We start from the raw sequence: 6,791 nt of genomic DNA, 5'->3' as shown, positions 1-6,791 counted from the left end.
GGTTTTAGATGGTAGAAATGACTGAATCAGGTGAGCAGGAGTACTCTCTAGTTCTCTAGTTCTGTATCTTATCAGACTGGTAGTAAATGACTGAATCAGGTGAGCAGGATCTTATCAGTACTGGTAGTAAATGACTGAATCAGGTGAGTTCTCTAGTTCTGTATCTTATCAGACTGGTAGGAAATGGTTTTAGATGGTAGTAAATGACTGAATCAGGTGGTCATCTGGGGGTCTGGGAGTCTCTGGGGGTTGTCTGGGAGTCATCTGGGGGTTGTCTGGGAGTCATCTGGGGGGGTTGTCTGGGAGTCATCTGGGGGTTGTCTGGGAGTCGTCTGGGGGTCTGGGAGTGTCTGGGAGTCATCTGGGGGGTCATCTGGGGGGTGTCTGGGAGTCATCTGGGGGAGTCATCTGGGGTCATCTGGGGGGGGTTGTCTGGGAGTCGTCTGGGGGTTGTCTGGGAGTCGTCTGGGGGTAAATAGAACGTACCAATGAATTCAGCGCTGTTGAAGTGAGTCATCTGGGGGTGTCTGGGAGTCATCTGGGGGTTGTCTGGGAGTCATCTGGGGGTCGTCTGGGAGTCATCTGGGGGGTTGTCTGGGAGTCTGGGAGTCATCTGGGGGGTTGTCTGGGAGTCATCTGGGGGGTCGTCTGGAGGGTGTCTGGGGGGTGAGTGGTTGTCTGGGTCCCCAGGTGTCGTCTGGGAGTCATCTTTGGGGGGTGAGTGGTTGTGCTGGGTCCCCAGTCATCTGGGGAGGTGGTCGGAGGATCTGGGGAGTCGGGTGGTGGTGGGTCGTGGTTGTGCTGGCGTCAGTGAGTGGTTGTGCCCAGGTGTCGTTGGAGCTGGGAAGGTGGTGGGGGGATATTGGTTTGAGTCAGTGAGTGGTTGTGCTGTGGTCCCCAGGTGTCGTTGGAGCTGGTGAAGGTGGTGGGAGGATATTGGTTTGAGTCGTCAGTGAGTGGTTGTGCTGTGGTCCCCAGGTGTCGTTGGAGCTGGTGAAGGTGGTGGGAGGATATTGGTTTGAGTCGTCAGTGAGTGGTTGTGCTGTGGTCCCCAGGTGTCGTTGGAGCTGGTGAAGGTGGTGGGAGGATATTGGTTTGAGTCGTCAGTGAGTGGTTGTGCTGTGGTCCCCAGGTGTCGTTGGAGCTGGTGAAGGTGGTGGGAGGATATTGGTTTGAGTCGTCAGTGAGTGGTTGTGCTGTGGTCCCCAGGTGTCGTTGGAGCTGGTGAAGGTGGTGGGAGGATATTGGTTTGAGTGGTTGTGCTGTGGTCAGTGAGTGGTGGGAGGATGTGCTGTGGTCCCCAGGTGTCGTTGGAGCTGGTGAAGGTGGTGGGAGGATATTGGTTTGAGTCGTCAGTGAGTGGTTGTGCTGTGGTCCCCAGGTGTCGTTGGAGCTGGTGAAGGTGGTGGGAGGATATTGGTTTGAGTCGTCAGTGAGTGGTTGTGCTGTGGTCCCCAGGTGTCGTTGGAGCTGGTGAAGGTGGTGGGAGGATATTGGTTTGAGTCGTCAGTGAGTGGTTGTGCTGTGGTCCCCAGGTGTCGTTGGAGCTGGTGAAGGTGGTGGGAGGATATTGGTTTGAGTCGTCAGTGAGTGGTTGTGCTGTGGTCCCCAGGTGTCGTTGGAGCTGGTGAAGGTGGTGGGAGGATATTGGTTTGAGTCGTCAGTGAGTGGTTGTGCTGTGGTCCCCAGGTGTCGTTGGAGCTGGTGAAGGTGGTGGGAGGATATTGGTTTGAGTCGTCAGTGAGTGGTTGTGCTGTGGTCCCCAGGTGTCGTTGGAGCTGGTGAAGGTGGTGGGAGGATATTGGTTTGAGTCGTCAGTGAGTGGTTGTGCTGTGGTCCCCAGGTGTCGTTGGAGCTGGTGAAGGTGGTGGGAGGATACGGGTTTGAGTCGTTCAACAACTGTTTCTTCAACCTGGCCATTCCTGTCATGGTCCTCACCGAGGCTGCACCTGTCAAGAGAACACAGATCAGGTAGGAGAGACACACCTGTACACACACACCTGTACACACACACACACCTGTACACACACACACCTGTACACACAGACACCTGTACACAGACACCTGTACACAGACACACACCTGTACACAGACACACACCTGTACACAGACACACACCTGTACACACACACACACACACCTGTACACACACACACCTGTACACACACACCTGTACACACACACTCCTGTACACACACACACACCTGTACACAAACACACACACACACCTGTACATACACACGTACAGACAGAAAATACATCTCTTTCTCTATTTGGGACCTCTGAGCTGTGTGGTCTCTCTCTCTCTCTCTCTGTCTCTCTTGTCTCTCTCTCTCTGTCCCTCTTGTCTCTCTCTCTCTGTCCCTCTTGTCTCTCTCTCTCTGTCCCTCTTGTCTCTCTCTCTCTGTCCCTCTTGTCTCTCTCTCTCTGTCCCTCTTGTCTCTCTCTCTCTGTCCCTCTTGTCTCTCTCTCTCTGTCCCTCTTGTCTCTCTCTCTGTCCCTCTTGTCCCTCTTTGTCTCTCTCTCTCTGTCCCTCTTGTCTCTCTCTCTCTGTCCCTCTTGTCTCTCTCTCTCTGTCCCTCTTGTCTCTCTCTCTCTGTCCCTCTTGTCTCTCTCTCTCCCTCTCTCTCTGTGTCTCTTTCTCTCTCTCTGTCTGTCTCTCTCTCTCTCCCTCTCTCTGTGTCTCTCTCTCTCCCCCTCTCTCTGTGTCTCTCTCTGTCTGTCTCTCTCTCTGTGTCTCTGTCTTTCTCTCTCTATCCCCTGTTCTGTCTCCCTCTGTTTCCGTCACTGAGTCCTGTCTGTGTGTTCTCCTCAGGGAAGACATCTCTTTCTCAATCTGGGACCGCTGGACTGTGTGGGGTCACCAACACTTCTCCCTCTCGGACTTCATCAACGCAGTGCTGGTGAGACAAATTCATTACTATATTAATCCTCTCTCTGACTTCATCAACACAGTGAGACACGTTCATTACTATATTAATTAAGTATAGAATAGAGCCTGAATTATGGGATAGATCCTACCATGGTGTTGACTGTGTTGTATTATGGGATAGATCCTACCATGGTGTTGACTGTGTTGTATTATGGGATAGATCCTACCATGGTGTTGACTGTGTATTATGGGATAGATCCTACCATGGTGTTGACTGTGTATTATGGGATAGATCCTACCATGGTGTTGACTGTGTATTATGGGATAGATCCTACCATGGTGTTGACTGTGTATTATGGGATAGATCCTACCATGGTGTTGACTGTGTATTATGGGATAGATCCTACCATGGTGTTGACTGTGTTGTATTATGGGATAGATCCTACCATGGTGTTGACTGTGTTGTATTATGGGATAGATCCTACCATGGTGTTGACTGTGTGTATTATGGGATAGAGCCTACCATGGTGTTGACTGTGTTGTATTATGGGATAGATCCTACCATGGTGTTGACTGTGTGGTATTATGGGATAGATCCTACCATGGTGTTGACTGTGTATTATGGGATAGATCCTACCATGGTGTTGACTGTGTATTATGGGATAGATCCTACCATGGTGTTGACTGTGTTGTATTAGGTGATATAGATCCTACCATGGTGTTGACTGTGTTGTATTATGGGATAGATCCTACCATGGTGTTGACTGTGTTGTATTATGGGATAGATCCTACCATGGTGTTGACTGTGTTGTATTACAGGTGAATTATGGGATAGATCCTACCATGGTGTTGACTGTGTTGTATTATGGGATAGATCCTACCATGGTGTTGACTGTGTTGTATTATGGGATAGATACCTACCATGGTGTTGACTGTGTTGTATTACAGGTGAATTATGGGATAGATCCTACCATGGTGTTGTCTGTGTTGTATTATGGGATAGATCCTACCATGGTGTTGACTGTGTTGTATTATGGGATAGATCCTACCATGGTGTTGACTGTGTTGTATTATGGGATAGATCCTACCATGGTGTTGTCTGTGTTGTATTATGGGATAGATCCTACCATGGTGTTGACTGTGTTGTATTATGGGATAGATCCTACCATGGTGTTGACTGTGTTGTATTATGGGATAGATCCTACCATGGTGTTGTCTGTGTTGTATTATGGGATAGATCCTACCATGGTGTTGACTGTGTTGTATTATGGGATAGATCCTACCATGGTGTTGACTGTGTTGTATTACAGGTGAATTATGGGATAGATCCTACCATGGTGTTGACTGTGTTGTAATTACAGGTGAATTATGGGATAGATCCTACCATGGTGTTGTCTGTGTTGTATTATGGGATAGATCCTACCATGGTGTTGACTGTGTGGTATTATGGGATAGATCCTACCATGGTGTTGACTGTGTTGTATTATGGGATAGAGCCTACCATGGTGTTGACTGTGTGGTATTATGGGATAGATCCTACCATGGTGTTGTCTGTGTTGTATTATGGGATAGATCCTACCATGGTGTTGACTGTGTTGTATTACAGGTGAATTATGGATAGATCCTACCATGGTGTTGACTGTGTGGTATTATGGGATAGATCCTACCATGGTGTTGACTGTGTGTATTATGGGATAGAGCCTACCATGGTGTTGACTGTGTCTGTATGGGAAACCCTAGAGCCTACCATGGTGTTGACTGTGAACAGGGATGGATCCTACCATGGTGTTGACTGTGTTGTATTACAGGTGAATTATGGGATAGAGCCTACCATGGTGTTGACTGTGATGTATTATGGGATAGATCCTACCATGGTGTTGACTGTGTTGTATTATGGGATAGATCCTACCATGGTGTTGACTGTGTTGTATTATGGGATAGAGCCTACCATGGTGTTGACTGTGTTGTATTATGGGATAGATCCTACCATGGTGTTGACTGTATTATGGGATAGATCCTACCATGGTGTTGACTGTATTATGGGATAGAGCCTACCATGGTGTTGACTGTGTTGTATTATGGGATAGATCCTACCATGGTGTTGACTGTGTGGTATTACAGGTGAATTATGGGATAGAACCTACCATGGTTGTCCATGGAGTGAAGATGCTCTATGTTCCTGTGATGCCAGGACACAACAAGAGACTGAAACTAACGTAAGTACACAGATACACACACACACACACACACTGTGTCCTCCTGAATCACTGTGAATCTTAGTCTCTCATTCTCCTCCCCCTCTCCTCCCTCTCCTCCCCCCTCCTCCCCAGCTCCTCCCTCCTCCCTCCCTCCTCCCTCCCCTCTCCTCCCTCACCCTCTCCTCTCCTCCCTCCCCCTCTACTCCCTCAAACACAGCTCTCCCCTACCCTCCCCCCTCCCTCTCCTCCCCTCTCCTCCCAGCCCCCTCCTCCCTCCCTCCCCCTCCCTCCCCCCTCCCCCTCTCCTCCCTCTCCTCCCGCCCCCCTCTCCCTCCTCCCCTCTATCCCCCACAGCTCCCCTGGTCTCCCCCTCTACCCTCCCTCTATCCTCCCTCTCAGCTCTGACTGGTGTTTCCTCCTGGTCCTCTCCCAGGATGCAGAAGTTGATCAAACCGTCTGTAGACCGTCGCTATGTTGACCTGACCGTGTCCTTCGCTCCAGAGTCAGATGGTGATGAGGACCTTCCTGGACCCCCCGTTAGGTACTACTTCAGCCCCGACGGAGACGCTCACACCGCCTGACACGCCTGGACCATAACATCCCTGACGCCCCTCCAACTAACCAAATATAACCACCCCTCAGTCCCCTCAAACTAACCCTCTGTACCTGCAAAACCCTAGTTGACAACAGTGGTGCTTCTTGAACAGGGGTGGATTCTAGAACAGGGGTGGATTCTAGAACAGGGGTGGATTCTAGAACAGGGGTGGATTCTAGAACTGGGGTGGATTCTAGAACATATGTTGATTCTAGAACAGGGGTGATTCTAGAATATATGTTGATTCTAGAACAGATGGTGATTCTAGAACAGATGGTGATTCTAGAACAGGGCTGGCCCCATGTACCATTATTAGAGAAGGAGCATAGAGGTAGAAAGAGGGCTGTAGATGGATATAACCTGGTCTGATATGAGTTCTCTTTCTACCTCTATGAGAAGAGGGAAGCACTTGGCTGTGTACATAGTAGTCCCTCTGTGTTTTCTACTCTGGTTTAAAACACAACTCTGACTGGTGTTTTCTACTCTGGTTTAAAACACAGCTCTGACTGGTGTTTTCTACTCTGGTATCAAACACAGCTCTGACTGGTGTTTTCTACTCTGGTATCAAACACAGCTCTGACTGGTGTTTTCTACTCTGGTATCAAACACAGCTCTGACTGGTGTTTTCTACTCTGGTATCAAACACAGCTCTGACTGGTGTTTTCTACTCTGGTTTAAAACACAGCTCTGACTGGTGTTTTCTACTCTGGTATCAAACACAGCTCTGACTGGTGTTTTCTACTCTGGTTTAAAACACAGCTCTGACTGGTGTTTTCTACTCTGGTTTAAAGCACAGCTCAGACTGCTATGCACATGCCTTAACTAACAACCTTGTTGTGTTTGTCATGATGATGATGATAAGAATAAAGACGACCGTGTTTACACACCCATACATACACACTTTCCGTGGTTTTCATTTGGTGGATGGAGAGACAGAGAGACAGAGAGAGACAGAGAGAGACAGCGAGAGACAGCGAGAGAGCGAGAGACAGCGAGAGACAGCGAGAGACAGCGAGAGAGAGAGACAGCGAGAGAGAGAGACAGAGAGAGAGAGAGAGAGAGACAGAGAGAGAGAGACAGCGAGAGAGAGAGACAGCGAGAGAGAGAGAGACAGCGAGAGAGAGAG

At 49.3% G+C, this 6,791-nt stretch overlaps 1 pseudogene; it reads left to right on the top strand.

Annotated features, from left to right (window-relative positions):
* The window catches only part of LOC121843623, a 25,106-nt pseudogene extending 18,549 nt beyond the window's left edge, over nt 1-6,557 (top strand).
* Nucleotides 6,558-6,791: the final 234 nt, after the last annotated feature.

Source organism: Oncorhynchus tshawytscha, unplaced genomic scaffold, assembly GCF_018296145.1.
Source record: "Oncorhynchus tshawytscha isolate Ot180627B unplaced genomic scaffold, Otsh_v2.0 Un_contig_13347_pilon_pilon, whole genome shotgun sequence".
NCBI classification, from domain to species: Eukaryota; Metazoa; Chordata; class Actinopteri; order Salmoniformes; family Salmonidae; genus Oncorhynchus; species Oncorhynchus tshawytscha.
This window is presented reverse-complemented; position numbering and strand designations above follow the sequence as displayed.